We start from the raw sequence: 22,171 nt of genomic DNA on the forward strand, positions 1-22,171 counted from the left end.
GATCCAGAAGGAGCGTCGTAACTAAGCGAACACCCTCTCTGGGCCGGGATGGTGTAAACGGCTGTCAAAGTCTTGGATCAGAAGCTTAGTCATCCAATGACCTGGGTCTAGGATGATAGGGTGAAGAGCTGTCAGTTCCAGGTCTTCTGCCCGACGTAATCTTCCTCCAACATGGATGAGTTCTCCACTCTCATCTAACTCCGGAGACAGAGTGAGGAGTCGACTGCTTCGAAAAACTGGCTTACCAGCTTTCAGTAGGCTGCACTCTTGTGGGAAGCTATCCCTCTGAACCCTCTGGAGGATCAACCGCTCAGCTTGACGGAAGTCTTCAGCAGTAGGGGGGTCGTTGGGTTTGGCCGCCCCATGCAGCTCCAGCACTGTCACCTCCAGCAACTCCTTCCAGGAGTTGGGATGACTGGGGTCTGCAATAGGCTGACTTGATGCTACTGCGGTGACTCCACAGAAAGTAGACTTGCGCAGCTCTGAGGCATCTTCTGTTTGGTGAACGGCTGGATCCTCTGGCCACGAGTCTGGACTCAGCAGGAGAAAGGGGGGTCCCTGGCTCCATCTATTGGTCTCCATGAGCTCCTTCAGCTTCTTACCACGTGTCACGTCATCTGCTGAGTTCCTCGCGGAATCAACGTACCTCCAGTCCTTCCTGTCTGTCAGCTCTTGTATCTCAGCTACGCGGGCGCCAACGAAGACCTTGAACCGGCAGGACTCAGACTTCAACCACGTCAACACTGTTGTGGAATCAGACCACAAGATCGTCCAGTCGATGTTGATGGTGAGTTCCCTTGCCAGAACCTGCGACAGCTGTGCACCAGTGAGTGCAGCACAGAGTTCCAGTCGGGGCATGGAGTGGAAGCGCTTAGGAGCAACTCTGGAGCGGGCCATCAGGAACGACAGGTACACAACACCATGTCGGTCAGTAGTTCGAAGGTACGCCACCGAGCCGTAAGCTTCTTCCGAAGCGTCACAGAATATGTGCACCTCTCTCTGTAGAGCGGAGATGTCCACTTCCTTTGGTAGGTAGGTTGACCTGAGGCAGGACTTGTAGTTCTCCCTCCCAGACTTTTCACTGCCGTAGAAGCTCTTGGGGTAGCAGCGGGTCATCCCATCCACGATGTTTATCCCATAGGTGCTTGACGAGTATTTTTGCCCTGGTTGTGTAGGGTAAGATGAACCCTAGGGGGTCGTACTGACTTGCCAGCACTTTGTAGATGTTGCGCATCGTGATTTCACCATAATCCACGGGACGATGCTTGTAGCCCAGGATATCCTTTTGGAAGAGCCAGCTCAGTCCTAGAGTGGATTCTGGGACATCTGTCTTGTTCTGAGCCAGCCATAGCTCAACACTGGTAGAGCGACTCTCTTCTGGAAGGTGACTGATGACCTCTGGTTGATTGCTGGCCCATTGACGCAGCTCGAAGCCTGCAGATGCTAGGATGGCTCGTAACTTGTCTACCAGGTGCCTCGCCTCAGCAATGGTGGGCACGCTCTGTAGGCAGTTGTCTACATAAAAGCACTTCTCGATTGAGCTCCTCACCTCTTCATCTGGCTGACTATGGTCGATGACGTGGCGATGAAGGGAAAACGTAGCACAGCAGGGGCTACACGTCGTTCCAAAAGGTAACACTTTCCACTCGTACACCGCAGGAGGATCTTGACTGCTGTCTCGCCAAACAAATCTGAGCAGGTCTCGATCTTCTGGGAGGAGTCGAACCTGGTGGAACATGCCCTTGATATCTCCACTGATTGCTACTGCATGCTCTCGGAAGCGTAGCAGGACTCCCAGGAGAGATGCTCCTAAGGTCGGCCCAGGCAACAGATAGTCATTGAGATTTTTCCCTCGATACTGAAATGAGCAGTTGAACACCGGTCTGTTCTTGCCATTATGGCTTACCATGTGGTGAGGAATGTACCACGACTCACGACCTTCCTCTGCTGGTACTTCAGGGTCACACTTGATGACAGAGCCTACCTTGATCAACTTTTCCATCTCCACTTTGTAGGCTTCAGCCTGCATAGGGTTCTTGGCCAATCTCCTTTCTATATTCCGTAGACTGTGTATGACGGCTTCTTTAGTAGCTTGAAGGAGTGGCATGTCTTTCCGGCATAACAGCGGGGTGGCATAACGGAGTATGTCGTTAACCTGTACTCTGATGGTTTTGGTCTCCAGGGTACCGATGGCCTCTTGGTCCTCCCTCGAACGTGTGACTAGTTTCTCGCTTCTGAAAGGAAGAGTGTCGACCTGCCACAACATCTCGACATGCTTCATCAGCTCGCTCACTTGTGGTGATACTGATGTGAAAAGGCACTGCTGTGGTTGTGCGAGATGATAGACAACACTGGCTGGGCCTTGCAGCGCCCAGCCTAGCCTCGTGTGAATGGCAGCCGGACCTCCTTTTGGGCCCAACCTGACTGGTTCAATGGGGGTGACGAGATGTGGGTGGTCACTTCCAAGGAGAAGCAGAGGCTTGACATTTGTGAGGGTCCGGATGGGAAGGCCAATGAGGTGCTTATACTTATCCCGGAGTTGCTCCATAGGGTAGGCATGATCTGCTAGTCCAATGTGAGCAGTGGTGAAAGCACCTGTAATCTTGAACTTGGTCTTCGGTTTAGCAGGAGAGGAAATGGAGAAGGAGACTGATGCACCGCGAAGGGTCTGCACATCCTGTCTGATTGTGCGTAGTGGCAAGTCCTCTGGGGTCCCTTGCACACCTAACTTCTCTACAGCCTCTGGCAGCAGCATAGTTCTCTCTGAACCGTCATCCAGTATGGCATAGGTGTTGATGAATCGATCCTTATAATGGATGCGGACTTTGACGACTTTCAGAAGGACTTGACTGCCTTCAGCGGGTCTGTCCAGGTACAGTACCTCAGTCGTGGCCCTCATGCCATGGTTCTGCGAGGTTGGTGCTGAGTCTGTCTCCTTAGGTGGCCTCAAGTTCACATAATGCAGCACCTGGAGATGTTTCTCTTGGCAGAGGCCACAAGTCTTCTTTAAGTTGCACTGCGCTGCCTGGTGCGGCCGTGCACAGCGCCAACACCTCTTATTGGTTCTTATCCATGCTGTCAGCTGTTCTTTGTTCAGCTTGGTTACTGCTGTACACTGACTGAGGTAGTGGTCCTCATTATTACAGTATGGACAGTATGGCTTACTCTTGTTCCCTTTGAAGGAGTTACCTGGAACTTGAGAGTCTGGTTTCTTCCAAGTGTCCTTGGCACCATGGAGCACAGTGGTGTGGTGCTTGCCCTGCCGTCCCTCAGGTCTGGATGATGACTCCCATGATCCCTTCACAGCTAACTGTCCTTCGGAGTCCTGGCACCAGGACTCATATTTCAGCCACTCTGCGAGATCTATAAGGTTGTGAGTTCTTGAGCCCTGACGGAACATGCAGCGGCGGAAATCTGCTCTCTGTTCAGGCGGCAGCTTACTCAGCAGATGAGCAACATGTGAACCACACTGTAGCTCCACTTCTCCCTCAGACCCTATGGTTCTCAGCATTCCCACTAATGACTGGATCTGAAGAGCAAACTTCTCGAAGGCAGCAACGTCTCCCCGCTTAATGTCCGGTGAGTCCATCACAGCAGCAATACGCTTCAGTGCTATCTGATGTGGTTGGCCAAACTTATCGTTCAGGGCGGCCATAGTTAGTCTGAGAAGGGCGTTGGAGAGTTGAGGTAAGCATCTGCTATTAACCTGGCTTCTTCTAGTTGCAGGTGATCCACCAACACCTGATACTTGAACAGCTCTGTTGCACTGGGCGGTAGGAGGTTCTCCAAGGAGATCTTGAGCCGTGCAAACTCACTTGGGTCTCGACTTGAGAAGTTGCGGATTGTTGGGCGTGGTCCATGGTAACCTGGCTCTGATATGAGGGCAGGTCTGGAGGGCAGTGGCTGTGTCCATGACCTATGTGGATGAGGCTGCGGTGGGGGAACTGGGTTACTGCTATGCTCACTCCTGTGACCACCATAAACTTGGTACTTGGGCTCATTTGTTGCCAAACTGGGTGGTCGCGTTGACAGCTTAGCAGGCTGGTACCAGGGAGTTGAATAATCAGCGTAGTTCTCCCATGACCGTGTAGCAGGAAGGGCACCATGTGCTGAGTGCTGTACATGTTGCTGACCCACAGACGGCTGAGTCACTGGAGCTGGAACTACTTCTTCCTTTGGTGGAAGCTCATCTGGTCTCCCGTTGGGGTGATGAGGCGTTATATAGTCGCCAGGCAGTAACTCTCCACTTACTGGGTCAGGCCATGGTGGTGGTGCAGGCCAATCATCCTCATCCTCACTATTGGGTTCGCCTACAAACGGTGCCGGTGGCTGCATCACCGTTAACTCTGGCTTGTTGCCATGTAGTGATGGGGTCTGAAGATTACGGACAATATCCACCAACTGTCTCATGTCTGCTCGCAGTGCTTTGAGCTCATCTATATCTGATGACATACGTTGCTGTGTCTGCTGAAGTAGAAACCTTTCTTGACGAATATTCTCCAGCTCTACTCTGTCATCCTCACGCGGAGGTCTGTAGTGCAGTGATGTAGGCAGGTGAGTAGAGTATTCTCGAAACAGATCCCTCGGCTCTCTCTCTGGAAACAGCTGCTGGCTGCCAGCCCCATAGCTAAAGTCCATCTCCTGGAAATTAGCATCACGCCTGTTGAGGTGCCTTGGTGGGGGAGAGTCATTGGGGGAGGTGAGGGGGGTCATCCTGGCCTTACCCTCCAGATGAGAAGTCTCTTCTTCCTGTCGGTATCTCTGACTAATGTATCCTAGATGATCCACATCATAGTCTGCATATCGCGTTGGAAGGCGGGTTTGCCTTCTAGGGCGTGCACCATAGGCCTCATACCCTGGTAATGGTTCCATCTCTGACGTAAACCTTGTGAATTCCGGCTCGAAGGACCATCAATGTAGTGGAGAGTTAGAGATAACTCAGTGTTGGCACTAGTTTTGTGTCTATCACTAGGTTCACCCAGGTGTGTCGGCCAGAACACCACTTAAGGCCAAAGGTCCAGAATAGAGGAAATGAGGAGCTATGATGAGGTTTGACTTCTTTACTTATTTAGGCAGACATACAGATATTTGTCTGTGTGTGTGTGTGTGTGTGTGTGTGTGTGTGTGTGTGTGTGTGTGTGTGTGTGTGTGTGTGTGTGTGTGTGTGTGTGTGTGTGTGTGTGTGTGTGTGTGTGTGTGTGTGTGTGTGTTGTGTGTGTGTGTGGTTTTCCTACAAGGGAAATAAACAAAATACAATCAATATAAGATCACTTATGCATACAAAAATAATATACATAGTAATGCCAAACCCTGTAGAAATAATAATCTAGACAAGCTATAAAACAACATGTCTCCCTTCTATTATAATCATAAACACATTAACATATAATGTCAAACACTCTTTACCAGGCAACACAGAGATTCAAGTTAAGCTAACGCTAATGAATAACGTTCCACTTCCGGTTGGCGGGAAGCGGCAGCCGATGCTCTTATTGTGAAACGCTACAGACATGCTACTTCCGGTAGCCGAGTAGCGGAGCAATAAATGAACTGTTAACACATAATATCTCACCTCTAACGCCACATAAACATTTATCCACATAAACTACATCCTACTACATTAATAATAGATCTGTGCCACTCAACACGGTGTATATACCCCTAACTTTGAGACAGGAGTGCCGACTCACTGGACGAGTGACTTAATGAGCAGCCATAATAAACATGCACGCAGCATGCACCGATCATATGAGCACGGAGACTCTGCAGTCTGCATTAAGCCCCATCGGCACAGAAGTTATTACAATAATAATGAAGTGTAGAACAATATAACAGGCAACACTGTGGACAAACACTCACGTTCATTTACGCACACAATACGAAACTTAAGACGGCCTAACTTTCCTGCAACTACTGACGCACATTACCCTCTGATGTGTGACGTCATCCAAACCACGTGGGTTAGCCCCTCCCCACTATGAAGGCACAATTTAACAGGTATCAACTCTGTATAATAAAATAATATATATATATATATCGAGAACTATAACTTTGGGGCCTTTTCTACAGCTGGTCTGTGAGGAAGATCAGATTGCTGACTTCTCCACTCTTGTACAGGTCAGCAAAGAGCGTCTCTGGTCTATCCTTCAACAGTTTTAGTTTGTATGCCTTCCTGGCACTGTCATGTTTGACCTCTTGTGGGTATACAAGAGGAACAGCCTCTGTACAGGCTGTGGTTGAAGCCATGGGGCTCTGCTGCTGCTGAACTACTGCTGTTGTTACTCCTGAATTCCTCTTCTTAGCTTGGTGTTAGTTAGCTAGCAGGACAGTTAACTAACCGTCAGTTTGGCAGTTGGTTAGCAGTTGGTTACATTCTCTGCTGGGTTCTTCAGTTGAACAGTGTCGGTTAGCTAGCAGGACAGTTAGGCAAACTGTCAGTTTGGCAGTTAACTAACCGTCAGTTTGGCAGTTGGTTAGCTTCTCTGCTGGGTTCTTCAGTTGAACCGTATTTTCCCAAGTTTCTTGCCGTTACTTGCCGTATCTCTTTCTTTTTTTTGTTTCCAGGTAGGTCAATCCGTTCCACAGTTGTTTCTTCTTATAATTTTGTCAGAAAAGTTTAAGTTTATCTCATTTTAAAAACAGAAAAGTTGAAATCTTTCAGGAGCTCATGATGATGCTGCTGTTCTGATCAAAGGATCTCTCTCTCTCTCTTCTCTCTCTCTCTCTCTCTCTCTCTCTCTCTCTCTCTCTCTCTCTCTCTCTCTCTCTCTCTCTCTCTCTCTCTCTCTCTCTCTCTCTCTCTCTCTCCTTTCAAAATCTATTTAAAACTCATAACCAGTGTTGTGCTAGTTACTGAAAACCAGTAACTAGTTACTTCATTAAAAAAGTAACTCAGTTACTTTACTAGTTACTTAAACCCAAAAGTAATGCGTTACTGTGAAAAGTAACGTTTTAGTTACTTGAAAAAAGGGCTCCCATTGATGCCCTTATAGCCTTCATTTCAGTACTGTTATTGCATTGGAGAATAATACAATCTGTTGATCAACTTGACATGCATTATATGCAATCTGGATTGCATCGATATTAGCTGGCTTTCCATTTTTGTATATTCTTTCTCCAGGTAGTTGGAAAAAGTTTTCCGTCCCATATGCCGTGTGCCCAGGGTTGGGAGGGTTACTTTGTGAATGTAATCGGTTACTGATTACTGAATACATGGCTCTGAAAGTAATCCGAATACAGTTACAGTTACGTGTCTTAAAAAAGTAACGTAATCAGATTACTTTTAGATTACTTTTGGATTACTTTCTTTTTCCATCACAGATGGGTATGTTTTGGTGAACAGGAGACACAAAAAGCAAAAGGAAACTGAATGTGTTTTTACTGTTTTAATGGCTTATCAAGAGCACAACTGAAACATAACATCTGAAACGATGTAACAACATAATTAACTTTTTGGGGATGCAGCTTGGGATGTGAGGAGTGAGGGACACGGCTTAGAACGGGCGTGTCGCCTTCTGTCCTGCCAGTGTTGGCAGGACATGAATTAAAATGTCAAACTCGGACTTCATTTTAAGGACATTACGGCCAGGGGTGTAGAGCTATATTTGTTTAACCCTCTGGAGTCTAAGGGTATTTTCTCGATTTTTAGATGTTTTCTTAAATCACCTTTTAAATGTATTTCTTCTAACATGGCACCCATGTGTTACATATCAAAATGTTCAGGACAATCTCTAGTATTGCTATATATGCAAATTACTCACCTTAGAGCACTGTTTGATGAGATAAGTAGCTCAAAAGCTTAAAATGTGACATCCGATTTTCGGAAAATCTTCAAAACTTTTGTGAAAACACAAATTTACTCATGTGATCGAATTGTTTTGGTGTTTTAGATTTGGTTACCAAAGTCTTAGGATCACAAAAGCAGTGAAATATTTGAATTACACTGTATATAAATGTGTTATTCATGTCTAAAATGAAAAAAAGTTAAATTCGAATTTTGAGTAAAATAGGTGTTTATCACTCTACTTTCACCACAGCAGGGACTGAGATACATCAGGACTGAATAATGACTTCATATTACATACCAAGGTTCATGTGATGTGTACAAATACAAATTGAGCATTCAACCTTTTTTTCAACCAACAATTTATTATAAATGTTTTTTTCAACCAACTATTTATATAAATATAAGAAACTGGAAAATCTAACTATTTACAATATTGAACATCAGAACTTTCAACCAACTATTCATTATAAATGTCAAGACAGTGTCAAGGTCTTTGTCTGTCTTCCAAGACAGTGGGTCTGGCTGCTGTGAAGATGGGGGTGATGGTGCATGGGCTGCTGTGTAGGTGGGGTGTACAAGTGCTATACGAGACCTCCTTGCTGGCTGGGTTGAAGGTGATGGCTGTGGTGGAGCCTTTGTGCTGAGGTGCATCTTGACCTGGTGGCAGCCGCAGATGGAGGTGGAGGCAGCTGTAGTGATGCTGGTCTGCTGGTCCTTGATGGCTCTGGTGAAGGCCCTTGAGCCACGGTAGATCTTGACCTGGGGGCCGGCACAGATGGATGTTCTGGCTGCTGGATAAACGCCGCCTGTGGGCCACTAGGCCCAGGCAGCTGTGAAACATCTCTGTAAAACAAATTAAAACGTAGGACAATAATTACAACTAATTTCATTGAAATAAAGTTCAAGTAAAATGTTGCTCAAGCACAAATAACAATGCACACATAAAAAGAAAGTTTGGGAGGTTGGAGTCTCTCTCTCTCACACACACTCTCTCTCACACTCACACACACACACACACACACACACACACACACACACACACACCTATTTCCAGTTACTTTACATTCAGTATAAAATCACAGACACACATATACATAGGCTACATCTGATTACAAAGTCTCATCTGTACAGAACAGTATGATAAAATAATCGATGGCAAAAACATGTCACTGTAAATGTCTCCGTTGTGGGACGAATAAATGATTAATTTAATCCTCTACATATGTAATCTCACTTTTACACACCAAAATAACGTTAACACAGAGTAAACGTTTGCTAATGGAGAGTCTATTTTGTCCAATAAAAAGTTCATGACTATCGATAAATAATATATATCAATAAACCTATTGTTCATTTTCGCGGTATTCCCCACACATTGCCAGTACACTATTACTGTAATATTTACACTTACCCATGCCCAAATGGATCCTTGTTGTTGTCTTTGTATTCTTCTTCTTCAGAAGAGTCGAAGACTTCAGGTTCTGAGGCTCTATCTTCACTGCTGCTAGCGAAAAAAATCTCTAGCGAAGTCGGCAACTGCAAAGTTTTTTTTAGCCATTTTCTCTGTCTCTCTCTCTCTCCTCAAAGACGTAAACTGATGGGAGACACGTGGTTTATGTTTTGTTTACTTGGTGGGTAGGTCCTTAGTGATTTCTCGATGTCCATTGGTCATTTCAGACCATGATGGCTGCCGGCCGAGATTTCCTTGACGGACACACAAATCCACCAATCCCACACAGTGTAAAGTCAAGCTGCTTTGAGCGGCCATATTGGCTGCTGTGCCCTGGTTACAGTCTCACAGGAGATACCGCTGGAAAGCTACTCTTCCAGCGATTACGCGGATATCTGAATCATATTTCTACTCCTTATAATCGGAAATATATGATTAAATACGTAAAATTATGCGCACCTGGACTCCAGAGGGTTAAGCACCGGATTGGCAAAACAGGAGAGTGTGTGCACCAGTCTGCCTTGATCTATGAATTCATGTCCGTGACTCTCACAGTATCTGCTGCCCGCAGCTGTTTTATAGAAGGAACACCTCCTTCACTTCATGAAATCTCTGCAGCGCCAGGAGGCAGCGGGAGGGTTAACTCAGCCTCTGAGAAGACGAGCACGCAGTGCCTTTCACGCACCGCCTTCACTGTGTTTACCTTCAGAAATAATCATTAGTAAGGCTAAAGAAAGAGCGACCGCAGGCTGATGTGTTTTAACCACACACACACGCGATTTAAACGCAGACTTGTGTTCCTCCATGTTTCGCTGTTATTGTTTCACTGAGCGGACCCGCGATTTTTTTTCAAACGCTTTTTTGGTCCATCTGCGGCGGTAATAGGTTTTGTGGGCTGTGATGATTCGGCTGTACCTTTAGTAATGAATATTAAATGTTGTGAGGAAATCTTTCCACCAATAATTCCAATAAGTAATCCAAAATGTATTCACTTCAGGTTTACGAAAGTAACTGTAATCAGATTACTCGTTTTTCAAATGTAACGCGAGCTGAATACAGTTACTTGATTTTTGTATTCTGATTACGTAACGCCGTTACATGTATTCCGTTACAACCCAACCCTGCGTGTGCCGCCCGGACATAATATCATGCTAACTAGCTCCCTGAAAGCGGGTGACTCCACTGTAGCAATAGCCTGCATGTGTTCTACAACATACCGTGCAATGGCTTTATCGACTTTTCCCTGGCTAGCAGTCCCTTGGTTAAAATCCAGCCGCTGTTGCTTAGGTGGAGGTGGAGTGGCGTCGGCTGAGTCTCTGTGGTCTTAGCTACTAGCTTCGTCCCAGCATGTTGTTTTTGCATTTGTTTTAAGAGATTTGAATTACTGGTTTGGGCAGTAGATAAGATCTTTGACCCGCCAGGACACAACTTACATTTAACAGAAACTTTCTTTTCTTTGTGCTCGACAAAAGTGAAATAGTGAGAATATCTCCAGGTGGAGAAACTAGACTTGAGCTCCGCCGCCGCCATGATAGTCTTGTTAGTAAACAACACAAACACGCCCACAGCCCGTCTCCGCATGTGACACAGGAAGTATCTAAGTACATTTACTCAAGTAGCCTACTGTACTTAAGTACAGTTCTCATCTCTGTTCGCCTGGCTGTTGACTATATAAAAAAAACTAACGCAGTAACGGAGTAACGCACCATGTAGTAACGGTAACTGAGTTACTGAATTTAAAAAGTAATGCGTTAGAGTACTAGTTACTGCCAAAAATAACGGCGTTACAGTAACGCGTTACTTGTAACGCGTTAGTCCCAATACTGCTCATAACAAACAAACACAATTCCCAAAGTTGTCCTGAAATTAACTTATGAAATAAACGAAACGAAAAATATAGCCTACTTATGCAAACAACATTGAATCTGGACTTGAAATTATTCTGATTCGGCCTAGCGTACATTGCAAATAAGCAGACAGCGCCGCTTCACACGCTATAAAGAAACAGTAATAAGCAGCGGCACTGCCTAAAAAATCAGTGTTACTCACCGTTGTTGAAGTCAGTCAGAGGAAACGCCACAGTGGGTCTGGATCCTTGCGAGATTCGGCTGCAGCCTGTCATGATCTCTTGTCTTCAGCTGAGCGATGTCGTCTCAGCCAAGTTGTCACATATCCTGTCGGATCCCACTGGGTTAGAGGTGGACCATGTAGCTTGATGAACATCAAGGTGGATACCCGTTCAATCAGCAAATGTTTCATGTTGGGGTGATGATCAGATTCATCTGGCTGAAACCCCTTTCACATTCTGCCGTGCTGCATGGTATGAGTCTAGTGCAGTTCATCAAGGGCCTGAGCTCGGCAGGTGTAGCATCGTCCACAGTGCTCTCGACAAAGTCTCGGAATGCATTTATTACACTTACAGTCGGCAGCCTGAATCGTTGGCACAGTTCACTCACTTGCACCTCTCCATAGCCAGGCGGCATGGTCTGAGCTGGTGGCCAGTTGTCGCGTTCCAGGACTTTTAGTTGAGCGAGCAAGTGAACATAGTCTGAGTCCGATTGGGCCTGCGAGGCTGCTCCACGAGATGATGCAGTAGTGAACATTCTATGGCTAAGGTTGTTGCTTAGACTCCGAAGAAATTGTTGACGATTGATGATGACGATTTTGGAGTTGTCTGTGAGCACAACTGTGCCCAGTCTGCCTTCTGATATGGCATTTTCAGCTGCAAGGACCTTGGTCTCAGGTCGCTCCCCCAGTCCATTGATAAAACGATTGCTCCGGTGGAACAGTTTGTCGGCGTAGGCTACTGATGTTGTGCGCTTTTGCAAACATTCTGACAACAGGGCTAACTCATTCAGTGTATCACACATAAGCGTTAAATCTAAAAGGAACTGCTTTGAAGTCAGCCGCTTTAACAGACCTTCATACAGCTTTCTATCGTTTGCTGATCGTTTCTCATCTGTCATCGCAAAGCTAAAGTGTGCACATAGTGACTCAATGTTGTTCCAAACAGCGGATACTGTGCACTGGCCACCCATCTCGTGCTCAACACACGGCCTATTTTTCCTATTTGTTGATGCAAGTCAGCAGCACACTCAGCCAGTTCTCGTTGGTTTAGGGCTGATCTGCTGTGCACAGTGTATCATTTGTCCATAAACGCCTGGAAATGGTTCACACCATTCACGTCAGACACCGTGTCCCCCACAGCCAGCTCCAAACGATGATTTAGGCCAATGGTTCTCAAATGGGGGTACGCGGACCCCTAGGGGTACGTTGCAGTACTGCAGGGGGTACGTGAGATTTATTTTATGTTAATGAAAAAAACAACATAAGTAATGCATTTAAACAAACTACTAATAGTAGATTAACTACTTTATTCAAAAGTCTACAGTAACTCTGGATAATAAAATGGGAACAATAAACGGGGTGCTCTCTTTTCCTCTCCCTCTACTGACAGCCCGTCAGTCTCGTGCAGCTCGCTGAACCTGTAATAAGTGACCCGACAGTAAAGAATACATATATGCATAACTAGTATAGCTTGTTCCAGAGTAGATAAACAAGCTAAGTGTGTTAGGTCTAACTCTTAGTGTATTTAATTTTGCTCCACTCAACGATCCGTCACAGCGGCGGAGCTGTGATCATGCAGAGCTGCGTGTTCTCCGTCAGCAGCAGCTGATCTAATCTCTCTCTCGCGTCCGGTTATACTTCACTCGCGTCTATGTCCAAATTTGTCAGATCTAGCTAGTTCTAGTTAATTATATGACTGCCTGCTTATCAAAGGACACCTAAACAATAAGCGTTGCTTGGCAACGGCTTGTGGCCGCAAAGTATAGCGCAGCACATTATGCATATGTTTATATGAGGAATGAGGGGTCAAAATCCCATGCTCATAAAATGCTCATATATTTTTTTCTCTTCATTCCCCACGCCCCAAAATAAATAAATAAATAGATATACCAATTTTGGGAAAAGTAAGGAAGTTTGAGCAGTGTGGGTTTTATATTAACAGAGTTACATATATTTCAAAACGCAGAGTGTAATAACTGCAGTTTGCCTCGCTGTCAGAATGACAAAGATCCTCAGTGAAGCTCAAGCCCATGTTTCTCACTACATTGTAAATACAACTTATTAAAAAGATCAGTTCAATGCAACTAATGTCGTCTTAGTGTTATTGCATGATGTTAAAATTGGTTTGCCATGAATTTAGTGATGGATTGTAAACATTTGAAATGTAGCATTTAAGTGTTTCTCAGTTACAAGGTTGTTGTTTTAATAAATCAGACACCGATGGTGCAGCACTGTGCTGTACCTCTTTATATAGGCATTTTTCCTTAACAAATTGTTTTTGCGCTGAATTTTTTTTTCAAAGGGGGTACATGATTGAAAAAAGTTTGAGAACCACTGATTTAGGCAATGCCAGGTGACTATATTAGGGTACAGTTCAGAAAGCTGGGTTGCATTCCAATAGTCCATTTAGCTTAGGAACCTTCCTAACGGAGTGAAATGACCCGGAAGTACGTCACTGGCAGCCATGATAAGTGCCGTTCCAATTCTCTAAATGAAAGGAAAGGAGGTTTCAAACTTCCTTTATAATCTCCTTTAGCTTAGGAACCACTGGACCTCCCTAACCGAAAGGAGAGGAGAAAATGCTGCCCCACAATGCATTGCAGCCGCAGCATTTGCCGTCACTCAACAGTCGGCCGTTCACGGGAGTAGCATGAAGCTGCAGCGTCGGAGACAGCAGTTACAGGACTGCACTTGTAGAACCGCACACACAGGTCCGATGGAGCACGTCACGGCGGCACGTGACGGAGCACGTTCACATGAACGCCTGAAGCCCCTCAATGCAGTGCGCAATCTAACCCTTCCCTTCCCCCCATCCTAACCCTAACCACTCCCTACCTTTTTACCTAATCCTAATCTTCCTTCCTCCCTCCCAAACCTCAATGTTTCAATGTTGATATGACGTAATTTAAATTAAATACAGGGTTTTAATTTAAAGCAGTTTTATTCTGAAAAACCCGGAAGTTCACACTAACTATTAACTTAACACTTTTATTCTGAAGATTCTTCATTTCCGGTTAGCATTAGCATGTGGCTAACGTTTTGAAAACCGTGAATTGAAGGTGAAATGACATGTGATGTTGTACACTAAACACACTGGGAACACTCATTTATTTTATTTATACACACATTTATTGACGCTGGAATAACATTTTATCAGAATTATTTATATATATATTAATAATATAAGATATAATATGTTACTTTATATATACAGTCTATGGTAAGTACACAACACAATACGCAAAACAACTAGGGTCGTGGGAGTGCGGTCCTGAGAGTGCGGTCCTGAGAGTGCAGCCTCCGACGCTGCAGCTTCATACTATTGGTTCACGGACACAAACGATAATGGGAGAAATTATATCATGAAAGTTACGGTGCTTATTACGCATTTTAAAACGTATGTGGTAAGTTGCCAAAGTGCTTTGTTTTGAACGTTCATCAGTATTATAATCAAAAAGAGAAATATGAACGTTAGTTTTTACTGAAATGATCAAATAAAGTCAACATTTCACTGAGCTGTGTGGGGTTGTTCAACTTTTAAAAGATGTTTGAATGGTGATATACACAGTGATAGATGTTAAGGACTAACTTTTATAATAAATACATTTGTATTTATTTTAAGATCTTTTAATAGTTCATACAATCATACGTATTAATGTGGACCGGAGGGAGAGGGTGACGAGCATAAGTTTCACTTTCCTTTTTTATTTCAATTCCAACTTTGGTCATGAAGAATATGTTTCTCTGTTGTCCCCGTTCATAAAGCATAAAACAACAGCATCAGAGCACGGTGTAGAGTCTCTAGATGAGTTTACAGTAGTCCCTCGTTCTTTTTAAACATCCATGTTGTAGTCCGCTGTATAGAAAACTGTAGTTTCCATAGTTTCCCCACAGCAGCAGACGCACATTCATGACGTCCGCTGGCGCATCATAAACACGTCGGATAGTGAAAGTGCATTCGGATTCTCTAAGCACCGCAGTCTCTTCTCCTAAATCCTTTTGAATTCTCCTATCCACTAACCTCGTAACGTTTCACTCAGAGGTCAAGGAATAGGAGATAGGGTTAGAATTTAGGAGCTGATTTTTGGATTATCGGAACGCAACCCTGTTTGGCTACACCTGATTTTCGTCCCAACATGACGCTTGCTCCATCACTTGCAAATTAAATGAAATCCTTCTTCAAGTAAGCGTCATCGAAGCCACGTCCTTGGAGGCATTTCAACAAGTGCTGCATAATTGTGTCGGCTCTCTGGTCTGGAAGTTCGATCAAATCCAAAAACATAAAATGTGTTTTTTTTCATTATCCACATCTTTAGGCGGCTCTTCTGATGATGTACTAGTAGCAGCTTCACTTGTAGCTTCGGTACTGCTAGCCTTTTTCTTTTTGTGAATGATATTCTTTTTAGAAAATAAGTCAAGTATAGAATGTTTGCCTGCCATTGTAGAGCTTTCTCGTTGTTCTTGAGGGAAAGAGCTGCCGCCAAATCACTGACACACCCCCAGCTCGCCGCGGGGTCACGAGCGTGATGACAAATCATCATTTTTTAAGGAAATCGTTTTCATTTTTTATTATAATTACTGTGAAATGTATTATGTTTTTGTCATTATTACAACAAATACACACTTGCAACTGATAACACTGGCAATGATTTTATATTTATTAGACTATTAAAAAAAAGATCATGCTTCAAATAAGTGGGGGTACGGCGTACCCCCCAGGCCCGGCTCCAGGATGAAATGACGGAGGGGGCTGTTAAAAAATCCGAGAGGGCGATTGCTTTTCTCACAACAACGAAAAACACTGGCAATTGTTAGAAATTAAAATCAATGTTTTGATGGCATAAAGTACCTTAAACATACCGTCAGTTTAAATGCTGTTTTATACTGAAAAATCAGAAGTTCTTGTGCACAACCAGTTGTTAAGCTTTTATTCTGAAAATCCTTCATCTCCGGTTAGCATTTAGCATGTGGCTAATATACCATTTACTATAGAGGTGAATTTAGTAGCGATATGACACGGAGTGTTGCACACTGAAACATACTGATTTTAACACTACAACTATAGACATCGAGATATTATTATTGTTGAATATTAAATGAAGGTACAGTTTATTTGAATACGTTATTGTTTACAGATGTGGGTAGCATGTGACAACATCCGGAACGACCGGAAACCAAACTGCCGTGAAGTATTTCCTGTATTTTCTGGAGTATTGATTACAGCGTTTAGAATGTGTTAAATGAAAAGTCATGAAAGAGTTAAGGAGGAGAAAAGGCGTGTATAGATATATATTGGATGTACAATGTCTGTATCCTCTGATATGCGTAACAACGGACATTAAATACGTGGAGGACCGGCCCCCAGCAGCGCCAACCGGCCCACAGGGAGGAGCCAGCAGAGGATATATATATAACAGCTGGAAAGGTGGAGGGTCTCTTTCCTTCAGGAGAGCCAGAACAAAGCTGTTTTTCTGACTGAACAATCTCCTGCTTGATTCATTACCGTGCCATATTTTTAATTAAAGTAACCATTTGAAACTTATGCCTGAGACTCCATTGGTCTCATTTATCCTAAACTTCTCTCCTGGACGCGAGAATAACGAATAAGCTAATAATTGGTTTTCCCCGACGTGGATTTCGCTAGACCGGGAGAGACAACAAGCTGGTTTTCAACGGAGATCTTGCACCATAGACACACAAGGGCCCAGAAACATGGTGAGAAGAAGCTAGTTGAATCGAATTCTTCATAGCTTATGTAGAAACGTTTAGATTTGTGTGTTTATGGCTGGCAGGTGATCCTGAAAATAACTGCATTTAATGTTAAACAAACCTACATTTTATAAGCATACTAGGCAGCTATAACACGTGGCGTTGTTCTGAGCCAGACAGGAGGTAAGCATTTCCCTTCTTCTTTCACTAACGCTGCATGCCTGATGCTAATGTATGAATTCTTAAGCCGGATATATATATATATTAGGGCCGGGACTTTAACGCGTTAATTAAGATTAATTAATTACACAAAAATTAACGCGTTAAAAAAATTAACGCATTTTAATCGCACTTATTTTTGCACCGCGGAACGTTTCTCACTGGATGAGTTTCAGGCGTACCGATTATACTGGAGCACCAACTAACGTTCATGACTTCAGACAACAACAAACCACAGTGAACAACAGTGGGAAATGTTGTTTTAAAAAACGGACGGATGGAAGCGTCGATAAGAGCACGGTTGTGTGCAAATTATGCAAAAAGGAATTCGCATATCACCGCAGCACATCAAGCCTCAAGTATCACCTCAATGCAAAACATATAGCAGCTAACGTGGAAGCTAGTGTGGACGTTAGCCTCTTTTATCGCGTTCACACCAAAAAGAGCCGGTACTAAAATTAGTTCATGAGAACCTTTTTACCCCCACGAAAGCAGGGACTTTTGTACGGCTCTCTTGTGAGAAAAGAGCTATATTTCTGATTGGCTGGGCGGATTACAAACCACGCCCCGTAAAACTCCCAAAAAGTTTTGTGAAGCCGCCATTTTATTATCCTCGCATTAGCATTATTAGCATTAGCCCAGCGCAGAAACGCAGAGAGACTAACTTATGGCAACACAAAATAAAACATGGGAGCGGTGGAGATGGGGAGGTGTCGGCGTTCTGGCGATTTACTCGGAAGGCTGCTGGGACTCCCAGCAGCTTCTACTGAAGCCAGTCCCCAACTCCGGGGACTTTGGGCGGCAGTATACGCCGTGAAGTGGTTTGCGGCCTGCCAGTAAACCCAAAGCAGAAGAAGAAGAAGTGACGTCAGCGGCTTCATTTGCCTAATCCACCCCCAGGTTCAAAGATTTCTCATGAACTAAATTCTCATGAACCTTTGTGGGAAAAGTACTGCGGTGTGAATGCGCCTAATGGTATACTAAAATCCATGTGAAAAAAATTGCTTCTCACTGTTCTCAGGTCAAATATTTATATGTGATTAAAAATGCGATTAATTTCGATTAATTAATTACAAAGCCTCTAATTAATTAGATTAATTTTTTTAATCGAGTCCCGGCCCTAATATATATATATGAATGTGTTTTTAGCCGGTACTTATAGTTTGTATTTATATATATTTTGTGTGTTGGTTGAACAAACGGATGGAGTCCAGTGTTCTAAGTTCTTGAATAAAATAGATGGTATCTGTTTAATTCTTGTAATATTGTGTTGTTTGAACAAATTGTATGGAGTCCGTTGTTCTAGGTTCCTGATTAGAAAGATGGTTTCTTACTTAATTCTGGAAAAGTTGTGATTCGGATGGCATCCGTTGGTTTACTCCCAAATAAATGAGATGGTCTCTTGTTTAATTGGTGATAAGAGTCTGTGGAAGTCCAAGGTGTACTCTTTAATCATTGCGTGTGCATTACGGAAAGAAATTCGGCATTTGTGCGTTAGTTAGACGATATTCTACTAATAGTGTCTGACTGGCTTCCCATTTGGTCGCATAATAGCGTGAGAGTTCCTCGGACGACCATAGACTAATAGTTTTGATGGTCTCTAACTATTTGTATTGTTATTATTATTATTATTGTTGTAAATTGTTCAGCATTTTGGAGTGTGTCTTGCTGTTGTGCTACGCTAAAGTTTAGCCTGATAGCTGGTTTCTTTGATTAAGATCAGCACCTCATGATTTCACCTCATCTGGGAGAGTCCACTGTGTTTTCACAAAGCTCTTTGTTCTGGGGGTCAGAGGTCGAAATAATCAGTAGCCATCATGTTTTGACCTCATGTTGTCAACATGAACACACGGCAGTCGCCATTTTGTGAAATGCTAATTGAAAGTTAGTTAATTTCTTTACTATGTTTGTTTTGATACACCTAGTTCCACTCACATGAGGCTAGGCACTCCTGGTGAAGAACAAATCATACTTCTTGTCACAGTTGGAACTAGAAAATAGTTCATTTTGCTAAATCAGGTTGTCTATACATATTGTAGTTGAAGTTTGGTGTTTGTAAATAACGATTATTGTATTTTGTGTTCTGTAGTGAATTGTTAGATACCAGATTTTTAGGCTTTCCGAACGGATTGTTGAAGTATTTGTGCTTGCAAATGTGTTTTGGCTTGTTTATGCTCTATTGTTTAACCATATTGTAATGTTCTTCCCATTTGAAAGATATTTTTAAGAAAGATAAGTTTATTCTGGTCACATTGAATTCAGTTTTACAATAGCTACCCCTGGTGGATGAAACTGAAAATTACAACAGCGCACTCAGCTGGTTGTACAGAATTATAAATAAAACACATTTTAGGCAGGATTACAATAGTATGCTGAAGTTTAATTTGAAGTGTTATAAATTAACTAGGGCTGTCAAACAATTAACATTTGTAATCAGATTAATCACAGCTTAAAAATTAATTAATCATGATTAATCACCATTCGAACTATGTCCAAAATATGCCATTTCTTTATGTATATTGTTGTGGGAATGGAAAGATAAATGAAAGAAGGCGGATATATCCATGTAACATACGTATGTATGTTTATTATAAAAATGTTCTGTGTGTCAAAATGAAAGACAGCCCACACACCTATCAATCATCAAACCGTGGGGTCTTAATTCATTACGTGTTGATTTCTATCAACGGGGGAGTACTTCAGGAAAGTCGGGGGGGGGGGGGGCTAGTGGAGTACTTTGTGACCACAGAGTGTGAACGTTGTGATCAGCTGTTTTAGCGCAGTTCTCCAGTGAAGGGTGGGAGTCTCCCTCTGCAGCCAGTTGGCGTAGTTTTGGCACAATTCCGTTGTACAGACCGACGTTAACAGCAGCCCTGTCTGTGCACACGGAGACCGACTCTTTCGTCCGGTGATCTAACCGCCTTCTGGAAAAGCTTCACAAGTACGTACGTACGCAAATGCGCTTTGAGACACAAGTGACAGACAGTACGGACAATATCAAAGATGTTCTATTGAGAAGACGATCACTACGTGACAAAAGTTTTCAAAACCGTTTCTGGTCTTCGGCTACTGAAATCAATCTTACTAACTGCTGTCTGTGCAATTCTCGGCGCGAGTTGGCGGACTTTATTTTGCTTACTTTAACATCATTTTTCATGGTGGGGCTAAGCCATTTCTTGGTATGGGTGTAGCCTACCCCAGCCATACCCTGGCGCTGCCACTGGTGGGATGTATGGGGCGGGCTATTCTGCACATGCGTTAAATGCGTTAAATATTTTAACGCAATTAATTCAAAAATTAATTACCGCCGTTAACGCGATAATTTTGACAGCATTCAAATGAACACATACTTCACCACACACAGATATAATTACATGTGGTTTCTAATTTTAAGATAAGAAACACAAAGGTGTCAGTGGATTAATATTTCATCCTTGATAATTTTATCCAAGTATTTAAGAAATATGTCACCAAAATATAAAAAGTCAGGAGCACTTGTGCCAGGCTCAACTGCAGATATCAAGGAAAGGGTAAAAATCAGATCAGATGCTACAACAAATCCGAATGATAGACAGAAGATATGGAAACAACTAGAGGACTTGTTGAAACAGTGGCAAACAAGAGGATTGATTCCAGCTGACGACCAACCTGGACCAACAAAAGCCCATAGGAAAGCTGTAGTTGAATATGAAGATGGAGAATACCTAAAACAACAAGAAACATGGGAGAAAGCTGGACAACCCCCTTGGTATGGACCTGCTAAACACGCTATGAAAAAAGCTGAGAAAAGGAAAACAACAGTTACAAGTCTGATACTCCATCTGAAATATACCAGCCAAGGATCGACGAACAGCATGTATGTGGTTCAAGAAGCAGACATTTTAGCAAATGAGGAAAATACAGAAAAGACAGAAGAAGCTCCAGTTATCCAAACTTCAAAGCTCCATCCAGACTTGATTGAAGAACCTCCTCCCTACGTGTCAGAAACCAAACCTCTCCTTCAACCCTCAATACAAGCCCCAATGTTCGGTATTTTGGGAGGAGTATTGGAATTGGAGGGAGCCCCCACAACAAGACGTCTTCAAGAATTGGAATACGGAGTAAGAATGCTCACGACTCAATCCATCCAGCTGCTGGAGGAACACAAACGTTTAGCCGAAATGCACGCATTAAGAACTATGCCTACAGACAGCCAACTTCAGCGAGACATATAACAAACACCCATGTCATTCCAGTCAACCAACAGATCAACAGGTGCAGATCCAGGAAAAATGGCCGCTTATGTGAGAGAAGTTGGGCCTATCTTCTCTCTTCAACCACAAACAGCAGAGGAAGATGCACAAAAACACAGACAAGAAATGGAAGACAGACATGCTGAAGAAAGACGAGAGGCAGAAGAGGCACATAATGACATTATTGAAGAATTACGAAAATTAGATGAAGCCAATAATGACATTATTGCAGAAAGACAAAGGGAGGAAGATAAACACCAACAACGTCTGGCGAAAAGATGACGAGAAGATGTGACATTCCGGGACATGATGGAAGACAGACACCAGAACCAAAATAGAGAACAACAAGAACAAAGAACCCGGGGATGGGAAGACTCTCAAAGAACACGCCGAACAAATTACTCTCCTGATGAACAAAATTACAGAGGACATGGAGATGACAACGACAGTGCACATTCTGTAACCAGCAGACACTCAGGATACCCAGAACACACACGGCAACAACAGGGTTTTACAACACCCTCAGGGAAAAGCAGAGGCGACGAAATCAACCAACAAACTTGGACAGCGCCCATAGCTGAAAGACTCAGTAGTACCGCACATAGCGCCATGCCATTGATAGCAGCCGGAAAAGGAGGATTTCAATACCAATCATGGAATCACAGGGACATGGAAGCATTAGTGGGAAAACTACCTCCACTCATAAAA

Source organism: Gymnodraco acuticeps, unplaced genomic scaffold, assembly GCF_902827175.1.
Source record: "Gymnodraco acuticeps unplaced genomic scaffold, fGymAcu1.1, whole genome shotgun sequence".
NCBI classification, from domain to species: domain Eukaryota; kingdom Metazoa; phylum Chordata; class Actinopteri; order Perciformes; family Bathydraconidae; genus Gymnodraco; species Gymnodraco acuticeps.